At 36.0% G+C, this 24464-nt stretch overlaps 1 protein-coding gene across 11 annotated transcripts in view; it reads left to right on the top strand.

Moving 5' to 3' along the window:
- Positions 1 to 24464, top strand: part of IMMP2L (inner mitochondrial membrane peptidase subunit 2) — an 848424-nt gene that overhangs the window by 295928 nt on the left and 528032 nt on the right. The gene's annotated exons all lie outside the window — the stretch shown is intronic.

Raw genomic sequence — 24464 nt, 5'->3', positions numbered from 1 at the left:
GGGCACCAGTGAGTGCAGGGCAGGATTGTGGGCGGGAAAGAAAGCACCCCCTCCCTCCCATATCACCTGGTGCACCAGCTCAGCCAATTGGCCAGGGCAGGGGATCCCTGCCACAGCGCCTGTGCCTGCAGGTGTGAAGCAATGGCGACAAGATACAGAAAGCCCTATTGGCACAACTTCTAATGGAGGGGCACAACTGCCAGGGGATGTGGTGGGCTTGGAAAACACAACTCCTGCTCCCTTCAGTGGTGGCAGGTGGAATCTGTGACCAGATACTACCACTATGCATCAGCAAAGATCCACTCCATCTAACAGCTTGAATAAATACATTAACACTCCAGACCAGAAGGAAAATAACAAGTGCCCAGAAACCAATGCTGAAGTCACAGAAATTTACAATCTAAATGATGGAGACTTGAAAATAGTTATCATACAGAGATTCAACAAGTTACAAGAAAACTCAGAAAGACATGTCAATGAACTCAGGAATAAAATAAATGAGCAGAGGGAATTCTTCACAAAAGAATTAAAGACTTGAATGTAAGAACAGAAATTGACATTGTTTGACTCTTTGACATGGTCTTAGCAACATGTTTTCAAGTACCATATCTGACCGGGCAAGGGAAACAAAAGAAAAAATGAACAAATGGGACTACATCAAACTGAAAAGCTTCTGACAGCAAAGGAAACCATCAACAAAATGAAAAGACAACCTAATAATTGGGAGAAGATATTTGCAAACCATATATCAGATAAGGGGTTAATATCCAAAATATACAAAGAACTCATAAATCTCAACAACAAAAAAACCAATAACCCAATTAAAAAATGGGCAAAAAATCTGAACAGAGATTTCTCCAAAGAGAATGTACGGATGGCCAACAGGCATACGAAAAGATGCTCAACATCATTAGCTGTCAGGGAAATGTAAATCAAAACTACAATGAGGTATCACCTCACTCCAGTCAGAATGGCTATAATTAACAAGACAGGAAACAACAAGTGTTGGAGAGGATGTGAAGAGAAGGGAACCCTCGTACACTGCTGGTGGGAGTGCAAACTGGTGCAGCCACTATGGAAAGCAGTAGGGAGTATACTCAGGAAATTAAGAATAGTCTACCATATGATCAAGCTATCCCACTGCTGGGTATTTATCCAAAGAACTTGAAAACACAAATGCATAAAGATACATGCACCCATATGTTCTTTGCAGCATTATTCACAATAGCCAAGACTTGGAAGCAACCTAGGTGCCCATCAAAGGACGAATGGATAAAGAAGATGTGGTATATATACGCAATGGAATACTACTTAGCCATAAGAATGATGAAATTAGGCCATTTGTGACAACATGGATGGACCTTGAGGATATTATGCTGACTGAAATAAATCAGAAGGAGAAAGTCACATACCATATGATCTCACTCATAAGTAGAAGATAAAAATGACAAACACATAGCAACGGAGATTGGATTGGTGGTTACCATAGGGGAAGGGGGGAGGGGGAAAGGCAAAAGGGGTGATTAGGCTCACATGTGATGTGATGGACTATAATTAGTTTTTGCATGGTGAACGTGATGTAATCTACACAGAATTTGAAATTTATTACAGTGTGCATCTGAAAGCTGTATAATATAATCCAATGTTACTTCAAAATAAAACAAATAAAAAAAAGGGAGAGATTGAAACTCTAAAAAATACCAAACAGAAATGCTGGAGATGAAGAACACAATGAATGAGATTTAAAAAAATAATCTACAATCCTTAAAGAACAGAGTTGACATTATGGAGGACAGAATTAGTAATTTAGAGTACAGAAATACATAAATGTTTCAGGTGGAGAAGGAGAGAGAACTAAGACTAAAAAGAAATGATGAAATTTATCCGACTCAATTAGAAAATGCAATATAAGGATTATAGGTGTTCCAGAGGGAGAAGGGGGTGGAGAAGGAGCTGAGAGCTTCCTCAAAGAAATAATAGCTGAGAACTTCCAAAACCTGGGGAAGGAGCTGGAATTACATGTAAATGAAACTAATAGAACTCCTGATTACATCAGTGTAAAAAGACCTTCTCTAAGGCATATATTAGTAAAACTAGCAAGAATAAATGATGAGGAAAAAATATTAAGGGCAGCAAGGCAGAAGAAAATAATCTACAAAGGAACTACTATCAGGCTTTCAGTGGGCTTCTCAGCATAAACCTTACAAGCCAGGAGAGAGAGGAATGATATATTCAAAGTACTGAATGGCAAAAACTTTCAGCCAAGAATACTCTATCCAGTGAAACTCTCCTTCAGATATGATGGAGAAATAAAATCTTTCCCAGATAAACAAAAGCTGAGGGAGTTCATCGCCATAAGACCCCCCTACAAGAAATGATCAAGAAGGCCCTCATAGCTGAAAGAAAAAAAAGAAAAAAAAAAGAAAGGGTTTGCAAAGCATGAGCAAGGAGATAAATAGACAGGCAAAATCAGAAAATTGTAGCTTTCTATTAGAATAGGTTAGCAAACTCTTAATTATAAAAGTTAAGTTATCTAAGTATATTTTATCTTTATAATTAAAAAAAGGGAAAGAAAGCATAAAAAATAACTATAATTACTCCATTTTAATCACAAACTCACAATGCAAAATGGGATAAGTTGTGACAATAATACTTTCAACAGAGAAGAGGAAAGGAATGGATCCACTTAGGCTAAGGATATAAGAGGCTATCAGAAAGTGAACTATCTCATCTTTGAGATCTTTTACACAAACCTCATGGTAACCAGTAAACTAAAAATCAGAACAGAGACACAAATGATAAATAAAGAGAAAACTATCACAGAAAATCACCAAACTGAAATTCTGTTCAGAAATACAAAGGAAGATAAACAAGGAAAATACAGAAAAACCAGAAAAGAAGAGATAAAATGATAGTATTAAGCCATCATATATCAATAATCACTCTAAATGTAAATAGATTGATTTCTCCAATCAAAAGGCACAGAGTGGCTGGATGAATTAAAAAAAAAAAAAAAGACCCAAAACTATGCTGCCTCCAGGAAACACATCTCGGCTCTAAAGGCTCAGAGTGGAGGGATGGAATATGATACTCCAAGAAAATGGCAAACTAAAGAAAGCAGGTGTTCCCATACTTAAATCAGACAGGGCAGACTTCAAGATAAAAAACGCAGAGAGACAAAGAGAGGCAGTATATAATGATAAAGGGGACACTCCACCAAGAGGACATAACACTTATAAATATATATGCACCTAAATACATAAAGCAACTATTAACAGATGTAAAAGGAGAAATTAAGAGCAATGCAATAATAGTAGGAGACCTCAGCATCCCACTTACATCAATGGATAGATCACCCAGACAGATAGTCAACAAGGAAATAGTGAAATGAAAAGATAGACCATATGGACTTAAAGTTTTATACAGAATACTCCATCCAAAAACAGCAGAATACACATTCTTCTCTAGTGCACGTGAAACATTCTTGAAGATAGACCATATGCTGGGGAACAAGGCAAGCATCAGTAAATTTAAGAAGATTGAAATCATATCAAGCATCTTTTCCAACCATCATGCTATGAAACTAGAAATCAACTACAAGAAAAAAGCTGGGAAAGTGACAAATATGTGGTGACTAAACAGCATGCTACTGAACAACCAATGGATCAATGAAGAAGTTAAAGGAGAAGTCAAAAAAATCTGGAGATAAATGAAAATGAAAACATACCACACCAACTCATATGGGATGCAGCAAAAGTGGTCCTAAGAGGGAAATTCACTGTAATACAGGCCCACCTTAACAAACAAGAAAAATCTCAAATAAGCAATCTTAAACTATGCCTAACAGAACTAGAAAACAAAGAACAAACCCCAAAGTCAGCAGAAGGAGGGAAATAATAAAAATTAGAGCAGAAATTAATGAAATTGAAACAGAAAAATAAAGTAGAAAGGATCAATAAATCTACGAGCTGGTTCTTTGAGAAGATAAACAAAATTGACAAACCGTTAACCAGACTCACTAAGGAAAAACAAGACTCAAATAAAATTAGAAATGAAAGAGGCGAAAATACAATGGATACCACAGAAATCCAAAAGATTATAAGAGAATACTATGAAAAACTGTATGCCAACAATTTGGACAATCTAAAAGAAATGAATAAATTCTTAGACACTACACCCTCCTAAAACTGAATCAAGAAGAAATAGAGAATCTGAATAGACAAATCACAAGTAAAGAGATGGAAACAATAATCAAAAACCTCCAATGGGCCCGGCTCCGTGGCCAAGTGGTTAAGTTTGCGCACTCCACTGCGGCGGCCCAGGGTTTGGATCCTGGGTGCGGACATGGCACTGCTCCTCAGGCCACATTGAGGCAGCGTCCCACATCCCACAACTAGAAGGACCTGCAACTAAGATATACAACTGTGTACAGGGGGGCTTTGGGGAGATAAAGCAGAAAAAAAAAAAAGAAGATTGGCAACAGTTGTTAGCCCAGGTGCCAATCTTAAAAAAAAAAAAAAAAAAAAGAAAACCTCCGAAAAATTAAAGTCCAGGACCAGATGGTTTCTCTGGAAAATTCTACCAAACATTCAAAGAAGACTTAATACCTATCCTTCTCAAACCATTCCAAAAAAATTGAAGAAGACGGAACACTTCCTAACTCCTTCTATGAGGCCAACATCACCCTGATCCCAAAGCCAGACAGGGACAACACCAAGAAGAAAATTACAGGGCAATATTTCTGATGAACATAGATGCAAAAATCCTCAAGAAAATGTTGGCGAACCAAATACAGCAATGCATTATAAGGATCATATGCCATGATCAAGTGGGATTTATACCAGGAGCTCAGGGATGGTTCAACATCTGTAAATCAATTGATGTGATATACCACATTAATAAAAAGAGGAATAAAAATCACATGATAATCTCAGTAGATTCAGAAAAAGCATTTGACACGATGCAACATCCATTTATGATCAAAAAACCCTCTCAACAAAATGGGTATAGAAGAAAAGTACCTCAACATAAAAAAGCCCATATATTACAAAACAACAGCCAACATCATACTCAATGGGGAAAAACTGAAAGCCATCCCTCTGAGAACAGGAACGAGATAATTGTGCCCACTCCCACCACTCATATTGAACATAGTACTGGAGGTTTTGTGCAGAGAAATTGGGTATGAAAAAGAAATAAAAGGTATCCAAATTGGCCAGGAAAAAGTGAAACTCTTGCTGTTTGCACATGGCATGTTTCTATATATGGAAACCCCTAATGAATCTGTCAGAAAAGTATTAGAAATAATTAACAACAATAGCAAAGTTGCAGGGTACAAAATCAACTTTCAAAACTCAGGTGCATTTCTATACTCTAATAATGAACTAACACAAAGAGAAGTCAAGAATACAATTTCATGTATAATCTCAACAAAAAGAGTAAAATATCTAGGAATAAATTTATCCCAGGAGGTGAAAGACCTATACAGTGAAAACTATAAGACATTATTGGAAGAAGTCGATGATGACATAAAGAAATGGAAAGATATTCCATGCACATGAATTCGAAGAATAACTATAGTTAAAATGTCTGTATTGCCTAAAGCAATCTACAGATTAAACACAATCCCAATCAGAATCCCAGTGACATCCTTCACGGAAATAGAACAAAGAATCATAAAATTCATATGAGACAACAAAAGATCCCAAATATCTAAAGCAATCCTAAGAAAAAAGAACAAATCTGGAGGCATCACGATCCCTGGCTTCAAAATATACTGTAAAGCTATAGTAATCAAAACAGCATGGTGTTGGTACAAAAACAGACACACAGATCAATGGAACAGAATTGAAAGCCCCGAAATAAAACCACACATCTGTAGATAGCTAATCTTCAACAAGGAGCCAAGAACATACAATGGAGAAAGGAAAGTCGCTTCAATAAATGGTGTTGGGAAAACTGGACAGCCACATGCAGAAGAATGAAAGTGGAACATTATCTTCTGCCATACACAAACATTAACTCAAAATGAATTAAAGCCTTGAAAGTAAGATGTGACCATAAAACTCCTGGAAGAAAATATAGGCAGTACACTTGAGGAGGTTGGTCTTTGAAGCATCTTTTCGAATACCACATCTACTCAGGCAAGGGAAACAAAAGAAAAAATAAACGATTGGGACTACATCAGGCTAAAGAGTTTCTGCAAGGCAAAGGACACCATGAATAAAATGAAAAGACAGCCCACCAACAGGGAGAAAGTATTTGCAAATCATATATCTGACAAGGGGCTAATCTCCAAAATATATAAAGACCTCATACAACTCAACAACAAAAAGACAAACGACCAGATCAAAAAATGGGCAGAGGATATGAACAGACATTCTTCCAAAGAAGATATACAGGTGGCCAATAGGCACATGAAAAGATGTTCAGCATCACTAATCATTAGAGAAATGCAAACCAAAACCACACTAAGATATCACCTTACACCCATTAGAATGGCTATAATTACCAAGACAAAAAATAACAAATGTTGGAGAGAATGTGGAGAAAAGGGAACCCTCAAACACTGCTGATGGGAATGCAAACTGGTGCAGTCACTATGGAAAACAGTATAGAGATTTCTTAAAAACTTAAAAATAGAAATACCATACGACTCAGCTATCCCACTACAGGGTGTTTATCCAAAGAAGTTGAAATCAACAATTCAAAGAGCTTTATGCACCCCTATGTTGATTGCAGCATTATTCACAATAGCCAAGACCTGGAAGCAACCCAAGTGCCCATTGACTGATGATTGGATAAAGAAGATGTGGTATATATATCCAATGGAATACTTACTCAGGCATAAAAAAGGACAAAATTGTCCCTTTTGCAACAACTTGGATGGACCTTGAGGGTATTCTGTTAAGCAGAATAAGCCAGACAGAGAAAGACAAACACTGCATGATTTCACTCATATGTGGAAGATAAACATATAGACAAAGAGAACAGATAAGTGGTTACTAGAGGGGAAGTGGGTTGGAGGGTGGGCATAAGGGATAAAGGGGTACAATATATATGGTGACTTACAAATAATACTGTACTCCTGAAATTTCACAATTTTATAAACTATTATGACCTCAATAAAATAATAAAAAATATATACACTTAATGACAACGTTTAGGGCACTTGTTGATCTGCCATTAAAATTTGTATCTGTGGAACCCATCTGCCAGGTCTGAGTTCATACTGCCCAATTCTGAAGTTTTTCCATTGCCGTATTTCTGTTAGATAGCCCCATACATAAACTTTCAGAAACGTTTGTGTTCACACGTACACACACAAACACACACACACATGCACTTTGAATTCATTTCCACTTGTTGGTTGATGATGCCTACCTTTTACATGTACCACCAGCTGAATATAGTGTTGCTTCATTTCAACTGATTTCTAAGGGAAGGAATCCTGCATGTGGCCTTAGAAAAGAGAGGATCATCATTCTTCATACTCTTGAATGACCTACTTTAAGAAGTGATGATTGGTAAGATTCTGAGAAATCCCTTCTTCTCACTTGGTTAAAGGAAGTTCTGCTTCTCTTTTCTGTTCATGTCATAGCTTTCACAGATAGGAGAAGGTTTTGTTAGGATAAAGTTTATTAGGTAGGCCTTCAGACATGTTGTTGTATTATGGAAAAAAACTTATGAAGAAAGAGGTGACAGAGTGGCAGTACGTTTTTAGCTGTAAGTTGGAAGTTCAATAGATGTAGTAGTCTTCCCCCAAATGGAGAGTTTTATACCCTTAGAAGCAGTTGTAAATATTTAGTAACAAGAAGCAAGATGTATGGAGTTGGGTCTTTTCTCTAAAGTTGAAAATTTTGCTTCTCTAACGCATATAACTTTCCTGTCATATGGGATTGCAGCCCAATACACGAGGGACATTATGATCTATTGCTGTTGTTGAAATATCTAATCCACGCAAAAATATCAACTTTAACAACTTGTGATTTACCAGTGCAGTGGACATTTCTGTCAGTGCGCTTCAGTTTTGTTGCAGCTTTTAATTCTGTAACAGATTTATGTGGAGAATTACTAGTGGTAGAGAAAACTTTTAGCATAGTAAGTATTTCATAATTCAACATATTAATAAATGTTTCATATTCAGATTAATAACTATTTCTAGGATGAGCGAATGACCAGTGAACAAGACAGCATCATACCATATTTTAAAAAATTGCTGTTGTTTCTTCCAAAGTCAACAGCTATTTACTTGAGGGTAAAAAGAATAAGGCAGTTCTTTTAGTAACAATATTTTCCAGCTTCAGACATTTGAGTCAGAAGAAAAGCACACAAAAAGAGATTTGTTGTATGACAGAAAACGTATCTTAAACTCTCCTTTTTCTTCCCTAGTAAAATACAGCTCAGTGTAAATATAACAAATCAAGAAATAGTTAGAGAAGACCAGATAATAGATTGTTTCAAAATAATTGAGACATTACAAAGGTTAATAGTATGTCAGAGTTCAAACATAATATGTTGAGGAATATTTATAAATTTCTTTCTCTTTCCTTTTTGGAAGAATTCTAACATGTTCCTCTTTTAGCCTCCCAAATCTGCTCTCTTTTCATCAGCAGTCCTGATCTAGTTGTGCTGTAGGCTTTGGCTGAGGTGGAGGAACATTTAGAGTGGCCATCTAACATATCTGGTAAGCTGATGATGCATGAGGCCTTCAGAACCTAGAGGGATGGGAAAAAAGCCCCCAGCCAGCTCATTGGTGTGGTATGAATGGCTCTCTAGGTGAACGAAGGTGATGCAAAAAGTACCCGCGCTGCTCACGCTAATGAATCGTGCTTTGTAGCCTGTCAGATTTTTCACCCCTCCAGAATCCATTTTTCCCCACTGTTCCTTTAACTGGGCCTCTGGATGGTGAAGAATGGTTGTGATGCAGTTCCTGTTTTCTGTGATGCTCTGGAGTTGGAGCTATGAAAGGCAGATTCATTTATTCTTTAGGTGAATCAGAGTGACTGCAGTTCCACAAACAAATTGGGTTTTAGTGAGGAATGCTTTGTGATAAATAATCTGGCAAGAGATTGGGTGCGCTCCTAGCTGATACACCTCAGCTGTACGTAAAAATCAGTGTCTCAAAGGGACTGATTTATTGCTGAACTGAGTGATCCCTGAGCAATGTACAGCAGTCCTTGTTCTGATCTATTGTTGCCGTCTCTATTTCCCTAAAGCATATTCAACAAAAGTTGATGGTAAGGGAAACAAATGTTCTATTTTCTGAGTCCTTTTCATTTTAGCCTCCACTTTAAAAAAAAAAATCAGCTCTGTGATGCACAACTCTCTCAGTGAATAATTCTTCATGATCTGGAAAGAAAACCTGTTTCATAGATTGGTTAAGGACATTTTCCATGGTTGGGTCAGCTGAATCATATTTTTCACATATAATGTTAGGACATTTTGAAATTTAACCACATGTTTTTGCTAGAGGCTTCAAATACCTTAGCAATGGCTGCAAATGCCTCTTTTCATTGACTGTAAAAATGTTTTTTTTCCCCTTAAAGTGTATTTACTTCATTTTGTTTCAAGTTATTCGGTTCCACAAATCATCCGGAGACAGAGAAAATCTGGTACTTTCCTCCTTGGTGGGAAATACATATATATAAAGTGTGTACTTTATACTTACATATAAAGATAGAAGTTAAAGCATAGCATGCATTTGTTAGACCCTTGGTACTTCCCTCTAAATGCCGTAACAAGCAGCACTTACCTTCCTTGATTCATAAGTGTTGCTGTGGTCAGTTATACTATCTCAGTAAGAATCGTTTCATACGAGGAGGCTAGGTTGGCATTAACTTTTTAAACTTTTTTTTTTTGCTTGACACTTTACACGTTATTTAACTTAAGGTAAATATTATCTACATTTTTATGGATGAGAAATCTAACACTTAGAACTGTTAAATGACTTGCCCTCAAGTCATACAGCTAGTAAGTTATAGAGCCAGGATTAGCATCTATTTATATCTAGCTTAAAGCTTATGTATTTCATCTTTGCCTACTACTCACAGTCTTGTGTAGGAATAAAGTTTTTATAGAGCAAATCAGATTTTCAGTTTGATACTTGAAAGAAAACAGCAGTGAATCTATTTTTAAAGTGACTTTTTTTGGCAAAGATCTTTTTGTAATTTTGAATTATTATATATTTTCCTCAGATGATGCACACCTGTAGTGACTTAAGTATATTAACAGATGTTTTAGATGGATACGCTCTTGTTGGTCATATTCAAAAGCATGTTAAATTAATAGTTTTTTAGAAAATAACATGCAAATATAAATTAAATGTTTGCCTAATTCAAACATAAAAACATAAGATATTGTTACCTTAAGGTGTTTCAAGGAAAAATGTGCTTATAACACTGTAGGATTTACCTGTCTTAGATGTGCTCCGTTGTGATTATTGTACCATATGTATTTTAGGTGCTCCATGGCTTGCATTTTAAAAGCGTTTAATGTTCATAGTGCCTCAATCTAAGACATATGGTCTGGGTAGGTCTGATGTCTAATGTGATGTTGATAAATAGTTCATTGTGGCAGAGACTTAAGAGTGGAGGTTGGAATGAGAATGATAGTGTTTAATTTTGGGGACATCAAACTGGTATGCTTCGAAGAGAAACTTAGCAAAGGTAATTGGACCGACTACCAATATAAATTAGGTCCGTAGCCTAGATCTATGAGTACTAGCCTTTATAACAGACTTGGCAGCAGCACAAATCTGTTAGAAGAAAATGGAACTGTCCCTGACAGGAAATAATGGGATTGTCATAGATAAAACACACTGTACAGTTTTTCCTTTTAATTACCATATGAGAACAAAATCATTTTTTGCAGCTGGTCCTTCTTCATTTTCATTTGCCTTGACTAAATCTCACACCTAGGGGTTTGAAACATGACAGACAACAGTTGTGAATCTGTATCTAATAATTGACTCTAGTTCCTGTCCTTCCTTTAAAAATTGGCTATCTTGTAAACATCTGTAACACTAATAAAGACCGCCTTTTTTCTTATGTGTAAAATGCTTTCCAAACCATGGTTAGATTATATGTGTGAATCAAATCACCAATTTAAATAAGTGAAGTTATTAAATTACTCTTTCTAGGAGAATAGATTTTAAAAGAATGATGCGTTTCAGTCAGTTTAAGAGCAGCTGGCAAGCAACCATTCATTATGGCCTAGTGTGACATTGATTTTTGACCAGAAGAAATGGTAACATAGCAATAACTGTGTATCCTTAAGGAAACATTCTATATTATTGGTGCACTTTGTTTCCTTAAAAGCCACTACCAAAACTTTATTCAAATTGAATGTTGATTGTACTAATGAGGAAATCTATTCATTGTCAAAATCAAAGCATTCATTATTGTGAAAATAAGATGCTAATCCCAAACTATTACCTTAGCAACTATTTCTGCCGCTCTTCCTTAAGAACACAAAGTGTTTTATTATAGACGACCTCTTTTTTTTTAAGCAAAAATTACAAAATACCACTTAATTACATATAGTAAGAAAATTAGGCTTACTCATTGTGCAAATTAAATAGACTATCGAAACAAAATCAGTTGATTTGGCTCATTTTTTTCCCTGCATTTTATCCAGTGATTACTGCTCTCATCCACTTGCCAAATTGATGGGACTTGGCAGTAAAAAATAAGCAGTTGAAAATGTGGGAGATTAAGTTTTTAAAAAGAGTTGGTCTTATCAGGTTGATAAGCTGCATCATGAGTTGGTCTGTTTTCAGTCATAATCACTTAGACCCTAATATAAGAACCCTTGCTTTAAGAGACACTATTATTTTTGTTTTCCAGATTTTGATAAATATTGTGGATTCAACCAAGGAGGTATTTATAATTCTTGCACAATTTGGCTTTGTCTTATCATTAAGTTTGAGAATATTAGATGCAAATTGTATCAAAATTCTGTGAAAAATGACAGTGGAAAGAAATAGTGTTTAATGAGCATAAATTAGGCCTTGTTGAAGTCAGTGCTGAGGAGATTGAATGCTGGATTTGAGGTCTGATCATACTGAATGCTATACCTAATAAAGCCCTTTTATAAATGAGGGAGGTGATTTCAGGAAAAGTAGGTAGTGTTTACTCATACCTGTGTTTTGGATAGCAAATTGGCTATAGGATAATGTTGAACTTAATGTGGATTTGAACCAGTCATTCAAGTTCCAATTTGCAGAGCCCTGGAATGAGTCCAAATTTGCATGTGAGGAATATGTTCTGAGGCAGAGACACTGGAATGGCTGCCATTACTTTGGGCATAGTGACAACAAGCCATAGTGACAACAAGAGGAACCATCCTCTTCATCAGCTGGAGGTGTGAGGGGGAGGCGTGCATCTTCATTTTCTCTACTCCTTCTCCACTCCAATAATGAAAGCTACAATTTTTGCAATTAAGGCAAGTACATTACATGCATTCCCATTTAATTTTCAGAATAATTCTGAAAGGTGGTTGTTATTATGTCTATTTTTACAGATGTGAAAATTAAGGTTCAGAGAATTTAAGGAACTTAAGGTCATTACACTAATAAGTGGGAAAATTTTGGACTCAAACCACTCTTTTTCTGATTGCAAAACCTTAGTTTTTCCACTATCACACACTATTACAAATTATCAAAAAAAATTGGAATAATTTTTCTATGTAACATGTCTATATTGGGCCAGATTTCAATTCGACTTATATCATAAAAGCTGTTTTTTTCACATGGATCTGTTACCTTCTAAGAGATCTTTATCATTCTAAAACCCTTCTTTTAGATCATTTGGGCTGAGGACTTAAAAGAGAGACAGCTGCTGGAATTCTTCTCCTAGACTGACCCTAGAATCTACCCCTCCCCTGTTTTATCTGTCTCTATAAGCTTGTATTTGATGCTTTTCCACTTCTCCAATCTTCTTGGCTTTTATAATATGAACAGTTATTGGGTGTTTGCTATATATATAAGGCAATGATATATAGTATTAAGTCAGTAAATCACAGAAGAAAGAAGAGAAAGGAGGAAGGAAGAAGGTTAGAAAGGAACTTATTGGTTTGGGAAATTGAGCATTTCAGAGACAGATTTTGCTGACTTAAGCCCTGCCTTTTGAGTCCATTTCTCGTGTCTGTGTTGTTTTCATACCCAGCTGAGTTCTTTCTATGTGATGGCTCCTGAGTTCACATGAAACTAAGTGTTTTTTCCTTTTTAACCCACCCCAAATTATTCAATATGATGAATAAATTATGAAAAATATATGCATTTTTGTGGTATTTGTTATCTATTTTTATTGATGTTGGTGAATTCCTTAAATTGAAGATTCTTTGTTCCTCACATTCTGCACTGCTTCTAGGACCATAGCTGTAAATATACTGGCAACAGCTCTATATCCTAACGTTTTCTCTAAAGTTCATAAGAAGGATAATTATGTTGAAGTATCATATGTAAATTCACGTTACTTATTTACATTTATAATTGTGAAGAAAATAGTTGTAGGAATAATGCACATTTATTCATTCCACATTTATTAAACATTTCTTTTGTATCATGCGTGATATTAAATCTTTGTGTGTGAACGGGATTTTGTTTAGTAGTTTTTATTTTTGAGAAATTTTTGTTTTTTTTCTTGTTTTCCATTTTGAATTGTCTTAAGATTCAATTGGCTTCCTAGATAGCACTCTGAAATTTGACAGTATTCCTTACAGAAGAAAATTATTATACTTGACAGTTGTATTATGTGATATTCCTTGAGAAATTCTCAGGGGAGTATTTCAGTTATTTTCAAAATGTCTACACTTACAGAACTTTTTTGTGAAAATTGTAATACATATTTATTCATGGTTCTCTAACTTTATTTTACTCATCTGCTCAGTCATCATTCATTCATTCATTTTCAGTTGATAAATATTTCCTAAGCCCCTAACATATTTGTTGCTCTTCGTAGATGAAAAAGACATGAATATTTTCCCTCATGGAGATTATACTGTGTTGAAGAAGACAGATTAAACAAATAAACACGCTAAGTTGACAACTAGTCTGAGGAAAAGTACAGTGTGTTCTGAGAGAGACAACAATTCACTTTAGAATGAGTAAGCAGGGAGGGCCTTGCTGGGTAAGTGGCTTTCAGCAGAGATCTGATGGATGCTTATGAGTTACTTAACTTGGTAAAGATTTGGGAGTGAGCCTGTGTAAATATCCTGAGGAGAGAAAGAGCTGGGCTTTTTGGAAGAATAAAAGATTTGTTTTGTACTTAAGAATGAAGGCTAAATTTGTGTAAGATGGGGTTTGCTATTTGATGATTCGCATCTCCAAGTATGAAGTGAAGTTCCCTAAGCATTCATGCACTGATTATAGTAGTAGCAAATATATGATGGTATAAATATCAGAATAATTTACTTTAATCATTTGAAAAATGGAGACAAATCAGTGTTATGTTTCTTGTCAGTTTTTAAAATTACTTGCAAAGGTAGACAGAACAAGTAATCTGCTGATCGGACGTCTGAACAGTTCTTGGTTTCAGTATTATAAATATTTTTTTCCTTTGTTTATATGTGTATACATACACACACACACCATTTACTTATTTAGCTGTTGTTCTTTAAATAAATCTTACCCATATTCTTTATTAAAGTGTTTTGAATAACACTATTAAAAATTAGTAATAGTTTCTATTAAAATTTGTATCTATATACCGTATACTCTTTAAAAAAGCAGGGTGGAGTCAATTTCCATTTTTCCTTTATTGAGTTATGGTCTTGCAAAATGAAAACTCATACTATTTTTCAAGATTACGGTCTTAATCCACTGAACTGAAACAAAACACATTTACATGGGTTTTTGTGCATAACTCTGATTGTTTCAGGAAACAGTAGGAACAGTGGGAAACTTGATTTAACAATGTGAATATTTTAGCCTAAATGAACTGCTGGAAACAAGCATATTTTTCATTTGTGACTCATGTATTTTCTTTTGTATTTCATTGTCTAAAACTATTACTTACCTTATTTTTATATTTATTATTATTATTTTAGCAGATTCCAGGTGCATTCATTTGTTAAACTAATTCCTCTGAAATTCTGCCTTGTGGTCCTAAGTGTTGTCCAGAGAATGTTTTTGTCCTTGAAGACAACTTGAAATTCTTTGTTCCTTGAGTACTTTACTTTTTTCACCAGTATTCATCACTTGTCTTGTAAGTAGCGTTGACTATAATGAAGGAGGTGAAGTTTTATTGACAGTCTGAAAGATCTGTTGCATTGACTCCCTGGCCTAAGCTATCTTTCTCAGTAGAGCTGCACTGAGCAGGTAATTCGTGCTGGGCAGACCCACCTTTCAGCCCCAGTGCTGCACTCTTTCTTCTTACCGCTCTGCTCTGCGGGTGATGGCAGCTTCAGGTTTGTCTCCAGCCGAGCTGGGGGTCTTCATCATCTTGTACACTCTTAGTGCCCGATTTTAAGATCTTTTTTCTTTCCCTGTGACAAAATTTAAATGTATTCTTTTTCATTTCTTTGAAACTGTGATGTATTAATAGTTGACTAATCTGAAAAACTCATTAAAAAAGATGTTATTGGTTAATGCTGGTGTTTGCACTTCTACTAATTCTTTCATTGTTTTAAACCAAAGGATTAAAGAATCCAATAAAATGTTATTATGAGCTGAATTTAAGAGATCTAAAATATAAAATATTTTATAACTTTTTCTTAATTTACATTTCTTAAATACCGTTTTAGGTTAGAGATTTTTTCTTTAAAAAATGGTATTTTTACTATCCTGCTACACTATCTGATTGCTATGCCAGATTTCTAATCTGAGCTCCAGACTTAGACATCTGATTATCTTCATGACATCTTCGCTTGGATATCTCTAAGGCGCCTCAGACACAACATATTCAAGACTGAGCCTGGTTCTCTGCCAGTGTTTCCTATCTCAGTGAATGACATCTCAACACCCAGTTGTATAAACCCTATGTCTCGTCTCAGATTTATCCTTGAAACTTCTTGCTACCTCATTCCTCATATTTCATCCACCACAATGTCCTGTTGATCTTATTTTCATCCTCCACTGTTCATCTCCAGTGACAGCATCTGAGTTCAGGACTGCTGCAGTCATCGATTAACCAGTCTCTCCTCATCTGCTCATCTTCACATACCCGTTTGCCCCACTGCATCCAAAAGGATCTTTTGAAAATTCAAATTTACCACCATGTGAAAAGACTTCATTGTCTTCATTTATCTTAAGATGAAGACCAAAATTATTAATGTGATCTAAATGTCCCTGCAAAGTCTGTTTCCTGTTTACCTCTCCAGCCTTACTCCCTGCCCCCCATTTTCACGTAACGTTTGAAATAAAATAATACATGCAAAAAACCTGTAAGTTGTAAACAACAATAAAAAAACCAAACAACCATGAATCGGCCACCCAGCTTAAGAATCACTGCCTCTGCCTGTGTGTCTCTCCTCATTATCTTATTCCTCTGTCTCCTTGCTGAGATGTAACCACTATCTTGAAGTTTGTTTTTACCCCTTTGATTTAAAAAAGTAAAAATAGCATTATTGGGGAGGGGGTAGGGGGAGGATGGGGGACGAGGTAGGGGGGAGTTTCCCTTACTTACATAGCGATTTCCCTTCCCAACAATACAACTAAAACTGTCTTGATGCTGAAACTACTTATATGGCAATTGAAGGTCTCTCCAAGAGTCTTAGTTGTAACCTGAGGTGGAAGTCTTTTTCAGATTCGTCTGCTCACTTCACTGCCTACATTCCAGCTTCATTGACTGTTTACTTTTGCACCTTGATGATCTCTTGTTTTTGCCTCCTCCCAACCCCCACCCATCATAGGGATGCTTTGCATTTTGTTGTTTTTGTCAGATCTCATCCCCTCGTTGTTAACTTCCACCTATTATTCAGTTTGCAACTTCAGCATTTCTTTCTCAAAGACAGCTTTCTTTATCCCCCTTCCTCAGTAACTCCAAGCCTAAAACAGTTTCCTTTGTTACAGATATTCCTAGATCTGTGTTTACTTTCTTTAGATTGTATGTCATTCTGTAATTGTACATTTGGTAGTGTAAATGTTTCATTTCTGTCTCTTTCACACCTGCTCACTAAACTGAGTGAGAGGTATCATAGCATTATAGTATCTTTAGGGCTTGGCATGGAGGCTGGCACCTGAGTGGTGGGCAATAAATATTTGGTGAAAAAAAATAAATGAGTGAATGAATGAGAAAATGTAATACTACCTCAGCCTAAAGTTTTCTTCCTGTAAAACAAACCTAGCATTGTCCTATATTTTCTTTCAAGATAAACTATGAAGTTTAATTATTTAGAGTTTCTTGAAATATAACACTTTTATGAGTATATTAAAGCCATGATCAAAACTATCTTAAAAATAAGGGTAAGGGGCCAGCTCCATGGCTGAGTGGTTAAGTTTGTGCACTCTGCTGCGGTGGCCCAGGGTTTGGATCCTGGGCGCGGACATGGCACTGCTCGTCAGGCCACGTTGAGGCAGCGTCCCACATCCCACAACTAGAAGGACCTGCAACTAAGATATACAACTATGTACTGGGGGGTTTGGGGAGATAAAGCAGAAAAAAAAAAAAGATTGGCGACAGTTGTTAGCTCAGGTGCCAATCTTAAAAAAAAAAAGGGTAAAATAAGTATTTCATCTTGTTGATCTTTCTGTATATCTTCCCTTTTAAATTTCTTTATTCCTTCAATCCCTATGTGCTCTAGAATATGGAGGACCTTGCTAATGTGTGAATTGATACTAGACCTTAGTGGGTACTTCTGAAGGGAAGAAATGAATTATTTACAAGACAAGAAGTTGTCTTTCACATCTATTAAATTGGTTGTTGAAATTATCCAGTGATAAAGAATCCTGAGTACTAGCTACTCCATTTTCTTGATTAAAACAAATGGCTTAGGCATACATGTCTTTTTCTATGCCGTTATAACAAATAAAGACCCTGTCATCCCATCAACTCATTATTGTTTGTTTTCTGTTTGGTGAAGTCCAAAGAGATCTTCTGCAGTTATGGTTAGGAATTTATTAAAACTTGCAAATCTCTGTTGTTCCATAGAGCTCAAAATAAACTGTATGCTAGCCTGTCCCACACTGTCCAAGGTCCTTTGTGAAATTACATCTAAGAGCTGAAAAAATGTAACAGAGATTTTTACCAAAGCTTACATAATCTTCAGTTCTTTACACTTGGGCTTTTGCTGAGCATTTCTCCAATGTGACATTTCCCACGTATTTAAACCTAGTGAATGAAAAAATGCTTCTAATTGAACCTCATCAAACATTTACCTTTGAAATGGAAAAGCCTAGTGTGCACTAATGGTATAGAGTAATTTAATATATACAGTAATTCTTTTTCTCTCTTAGTCAAACACTCTGGAAATTCTTCACTAAATCCAATTTTGTCCATTGTTGAGGTCTCTCTCAATGACAAGTTAAGCAATTAAATGGCACATTTAAAATGGAAGAAGATGGCGGGGGGAAGGGAGCAGGGTGATATGGCTTGGGACTTTGGAACAGTTGTAGTGCATTCAGCAGCGCCCTTCGTATCAGAAACCAGGGTGGATTGCGACCCTAAGGAAAAGCAGTTCCCTTGGTTACCTGATTGTAACTTTCATACCCAAATCTGATAAAATCATAACTGGTACATGTGTATCCTTATCATAACCCATGATTTAGATGATTTTAATAACCTCAGTATTTCCTTTCAAACAGAAATTAAAGATTATTTAAATCAATAGTTTTAAAGAATAATTACTAAATGTAATTATTAAGAATTAATTAGTGTTTCCATTGGAGTCATCAGTGTGGAGAGAAGTTACTTTGTAATAAAGATGAGTGAGTGGAAGAACTGAAGGTTTGTAAACTGATGCTGTTGGTAAACTGTTAATATTTCAGATATATGACAAAGCAGGGTTAGAATGACATTAATAGTAGAGAGTTAAGAAAAAAACCAGCATTGCTAGTGCTTGTTGATTTACCTTTTTTGTGCCATAATGCTTACTCTTATGTTTTGGTCATTTTTGAAAGGTATAAATTATTTTACCTTTTATTTTTACGTGTATCCATTAATATTTTTACAGTATAATAAAATGCCTTTTACCTGAAATGGCTGAAGCCCTTTGTTAAATCTCTTTTTAAAAATTGATAGCTATTAGGGCAGAGCCTATATTTAATCATAGTCTTACTTTTGCAAATAAATACAGAGTATTTATGCATTTTGGGTAAATTTCAGGGGCAGAAATGCTGTCTTGCCCAAGTTAGGAAATCTTATACAAAATTCACCAAACTTACCCAATGTATGGTCAATTTCTGAGGATGATATAGCTGTGAACTTCAACGTGTTCCCCAGTCCTCTTATACTTCCAACACACACTGGAGAGAGCTGACCTGTGGGATTGTGCTGGTTTTGGCCATCTAGTCCTAAGGATCATCAAGAACTTACGTAGGTTCTTGTGCTTGGAGCCCAGTGCTTCTTGACTTTTGGGAGATTTTTCCAGGTTTGATACCTTTTTGCTTTTGTTTTTTTCATAAAAGAAAAGTTTTTCCTTTAGAGCCTTATTTTTTTTTTTTTTAAATGATCCACCTACTCTTCTCCTAAGACAAGTTGATCGAAATAGACTTAGCTGTATCAAGTTAAGTACTCTGCTGCTAGACACATGTATTCTGGCACACATCCCAAGGGCTCCAGTCCCTACCTCAACAGCCTTTCAGGTCTATGGCTTTTATTTATATGCTGGCATAGTACAGCTAGTACTTTCTCTTATATTTAGGAGAAGAGAATCATTTTGTGTTCCAGAAACTATTTTTTTGAATGCAGAGAAAAAAATATTTCAACAGCAGATGATCTCTTAATAAGAGGATTCCTAGTTAGCCTATCTGAAGCCAATCTTGACAATATTTCTGATATATTTCTGTGGCCTGGGGCTAGGTTTCAGTGGAAGCAGTTCAGGAATCTCTGCATGCTGTTGAAACAAAAACTTGTCATATTAGACTCTCTAACAAATACAACTAATGAGAAAACAGATCAATAGTAGAAAGAAATTTTCAAATATCATTCCAAGGTATCGATTCACTTGAAATGTTATACATACTAATCTCGATTAACTTTAAAATGGGCTACCATAAGATATATACTTTTTCTTGTAGATGCTAGAATTCTGTTTATAAGAATGCTTTATTGGTAACATTTTAAACGTAAAAAGATATCTTTGACAAACAGGCATACTGAGCATCAGATATCTATTGCATGCTTCTAATATTAGATGTGGATTATTCCTGGTTTATGCAGAATTCTGAGAGCAGTTTTCTGAATGTTTCAACTTGGGTTTTGTCTTTATAGACACTGACTTTTTGTAGACACATATATGCCTTGGGATTCTTTTTTACCTTTGTCCTTTGGGATTGGCAAAAGAAGTTTTAGGTAGATATGGTTTTGTACAGAACAGGTTTCTATGACTAGAGTTTCCTCTTGGGTGCTATAAAAATAACTGGCTCTTACAATAGAAGCCTAAAAGAAAACAGGTAGAAATTCTGTAATATATATCCTACTTCCTCCTTTGCTTATTGATTTTTGGGAACATATATTGACTGGAGGCAGAAGTCTCTGTTCTCTTAAAATGATGATTTGAGGAGCAAGTGAAATACAGAAGAAAATGGAAGAGGATAAAGAAGCAGTGGTCATGGAATAAGGCAGAAGAGTGTGAGAAATGCATATTGGTCTAAATAGAGTACTGGTGAGAAGGAAGTGCTGGTTGGCTGTTTGCAAGGTGAAACCAGGCAGTAGTGTGTGGTGAGTGCTATACTTTGTGCTACCAACACCAGAGAATGATGTCTAGTACCATTGAATGCTGCTTGCTCACCCCACCTCTCCTCCCTTTTTTTTCCCACCTCAGCATTTTCTGTGTATTCATTCTCCCTCTCATCCACTATCTTCTTTCTTTATCTTGTTCCCTCCCATTTCATCAGGGATGTCAACCTACCAGTCATCTTCTCTTTCTAATGTCATTTCCAGTCTTTTCCTCACTACTGATTATTATCTTGACCTATAATCTTGCTCATGTGTTTCCTATGTAGTTCTCTCCATTCTATTTCTTCAAATATTGCTATAATCTTTCTATTTCCTTCTAGCCAGTTTTTTAGAAGAATGTTACAATGTTGTAGACTCAAAAATATTGTTTCTGGTAATGCCCTTTCTGAAAAATGAACCAAAGATCATAACCAAATTTTGTTGTTGTTGTAAGAATTGAAACTTCTTCATTTCACTTCACATTTAGCTATAATTATGTGATATAAAATGAAATCATAGATTAACCTTCCTATTACTATGATAATCAAATTGATCATCATTTACCAGAAATTCGAAGAGAAGCATTGAACAAGCAATTGAATGACTCTTTACAAGTGTCTGATGAGGGATTCCCCAGAAGCAGACACTAAGATGAGCATTTATTTGCAAAAATTTATTAAGCAAGTGAGAAACCAGTTAGGGAGTGATGATTGGGAACGAACAGGGTGGGGAAGGAGAAGAGGTGTGATTTTAGGCAAAGTCTCTCTAGGGGCAGCTTCAGTTTAAACTTTCATGGGGGCTCTGTAGTATGAATTATGCCTCCATTTCAACCCAAATAAATGAACTGGACATTCATACTTCCATAACTGTCAGCCATTGACTAAGGAACACAGGACTGGGGAGGGAGGTCAGGAGGATGCTCACCACAATTTGACAAAGTGGCTAGTGGTCTGAGGGCAGAAGAACACTTACTGGTGTTATTTTTGGAAGCAAAAGCACACTGAAGCAGGAGAGGCACAGTATGTATTGTAATGTTCGCTGGTCTCGTTGAAGAATCATGTGATAGAATTGGGTCATTTCCTTTCCTTTCAACTCTACTACTTTGATCCACTCTTCACTTCATTCCTTTTTTTCCCCCCTGGTGTAGCCCACTTCATTGATTGGAAAATGGAAGAGTACTTCAATAGTGTTATTGGGTAGTCGTGGACATTCTTCTTTGGTACTACACCAAAATTCAACAAGTGGTACTTTCTTAAAGATAAGTTACAATCTGAAATCTGAAACCGTATTAATGAACTTTTTGTGTTTTGTTACTTTAAAACCCATGGAACTATCTTGCGCTTAAAAGAAATATTTAACCCATGCATAGTATTGTAACAACATGCATTGGTCATTTGGAAAATATTGATTCACTGAGTTTTGTAGATCCTCCAAATGTTGATGCATTTCATTATACAGCATAAGCAAATCCCATTTGTGAATATCACCACTGATCTCATCAGAAAAAATTGTATTTGAAAGCTGTTACACTCACAGAGCCATTAAAAGTTTTTCAAACTTCTAATTTTTGCTTGAAAGCTTAATGTTACCACTGGCAATGAATACTGCCAGTTGTTTTTCTAGAAGCGACAGATTCAGTTCATTCATTTTTGCGAAAACGTCTGCCAGAAACTCAAGTCTGAAACTTGTAGTTTGTCTGTCAGTTGTTCCTCCAAGTAAAAATTGATGTTCCCTGAAAAAGTGGCTGGTTCAGGTCACAACTAAAACAACCACACAGGTGCTGTTCCTTGAACAACCCTTGTAGTTTAGGGTATGTAACAAGTACTGTCTATTTGCCATTCTACCACACAGAATAAAAAAATGATTTGAACTCAAGAGTTGGGATATAACAGAATTAAGATTTTTTACTGCTTCATAAAGATATTCTTGAATGATACAGCCTTTGTTTGTTTCAATGCAAGTGCATGGCAGTAAAGAATGCAATGGTGACTAATACAGTTTGGTGCCATGGCCTTGGTTTGTGCTAAGGCACAGCAATTCTTCTATCAGTGCTTTTGCACTCTCTGAGCAAACATCCACACAGCAAAAAAGGCAAATGACATCTTAGTGTTATTATGAAAATAATTTGCCCTCACAGATTCCTGAAAGTTTCTCGGGGACCCTAGGAGTCCATTGTGCACACTTGAACTGCTTTAAGGAAAGCAGCAACTCTTGGCATGCTCCATCATGCCAACCCCGGTCAGCTAGTGTCCACTTGAGTTTTTGCACACAAATTGCAATCACCGTTTAATTTAGTCCTTGAGTAATTCTGGGAGAAAGTACTCCAGACTCCTTTCTTCAGTATGCATGTATCTCCTCCTTTGAACAGAGTTCCTTCCTAAAATGTCATTGGCAGTTTCTTATTTTCTTATGGAAGTCTTCCTGGAACAGATATACTCACTCACATACAAGCCATGGCTTGAGGCCCCCAAATTGATTTTCCATATCTATTTGTTTCTGAGAATTTTATTGGATTCATTTTATAAGTATAATTTTTAGTTCTGAAATGATCAGAATAATGGCAATCACACGTTGTAATTTTTGAATGCTTTATCATTCACAAAGCACCTCCACATGCATCCTCTCTTTCAGGCTTCACACCAATCCTGTAAGGTTGGCAGGACATTGTCATTATCTCCACGTGAGTAATTGCAAGTTGAGAGAGGGGCTGTGGGTTGCCTAAGGCCACAAGGAGTGAGTGGCAGAACAGAAATGAGGAGCTCTGTTTTCTATCTCCAGTTTCCTCCGCTGTAGAGCACTATTTCTTTTCTTGTAACAATTTAAAAGGCATTTCATACTTTTCTCCCTAGTCTGTGCAGCATGTTTCTGTTATCCTTTCATATCATATAATGCCTGCACGGCTGTTGACTTCGATAAAAATACTGTGCAACTGAAGAAATGGCAACTATGCGTGTGAGCTGTGGTCTCAATGAAGGCCTGACACTGCTTAGAATTCCGTTGTAACCGTGAAGGTTAATACCTTTTTAACCTTAATAAATATCAGCCAGCCCAGGTATGAAATTTTCAACTGCAAGGAGAACTGCAGGAAACACTTTAAATGAGCCCTGTAGTCAAGATGAGGCAAACAATACAGAGAATGGAGATTTGCTGAGTAATTAAGCGTGTTACAAAATAAAGTTGACTGACTAATCTGTAATCATATGCTGGGATATAATAACACAAAAGGCTGAAGTACATGGTGTGAATAATGAAAAAAGAGTTTTGAAGAGTTTGAAATAGCAAAGAGTGTTTGCATGTTGTAAAAATTAATTAAGCATTAGTTCACTCAGTACTTGTTACATACCCTAAATTACAAGGGTAGCCACCATCAAGTTTTATCATATTTTAACATTTTGCTGTAATTGCTTCTTTTCTTCAAGAAATATGAGGTAATTGAAGCTCTGTGTGTACCTCTCCTGAGGGTGCGCTGCTCACTCCTCATAGTTAATTATTATTCTGAATTTACTGTTCAGTTTTCACAACGCTTGTTTTTATATTTTGATGCATTATTTGTGTTGATAAATATATAGTACTTTTGCATGTTTTCATCCTTTATAAAATTTGGTATCATTTTGCAATAGTTTTTCCAACATTACTTTTGAGATTATT

This window comes from Equus przewalskii, chromosome 4, assembly GCF_037783145.1.
Source record: "Equus przewalskii isolate Varuska chromosome 4, EquPr2, whole genome shotgun sequence".
NCBI classification, from domain to species: Eukaryota; Metazoa; Chordata; class Mammalia; order Perissodactyla; family Equidae; genus Equus; species Equus przewalskii.
This window is presented reverse-complemented; position numbering and strand designations above follow the sequence as displayed.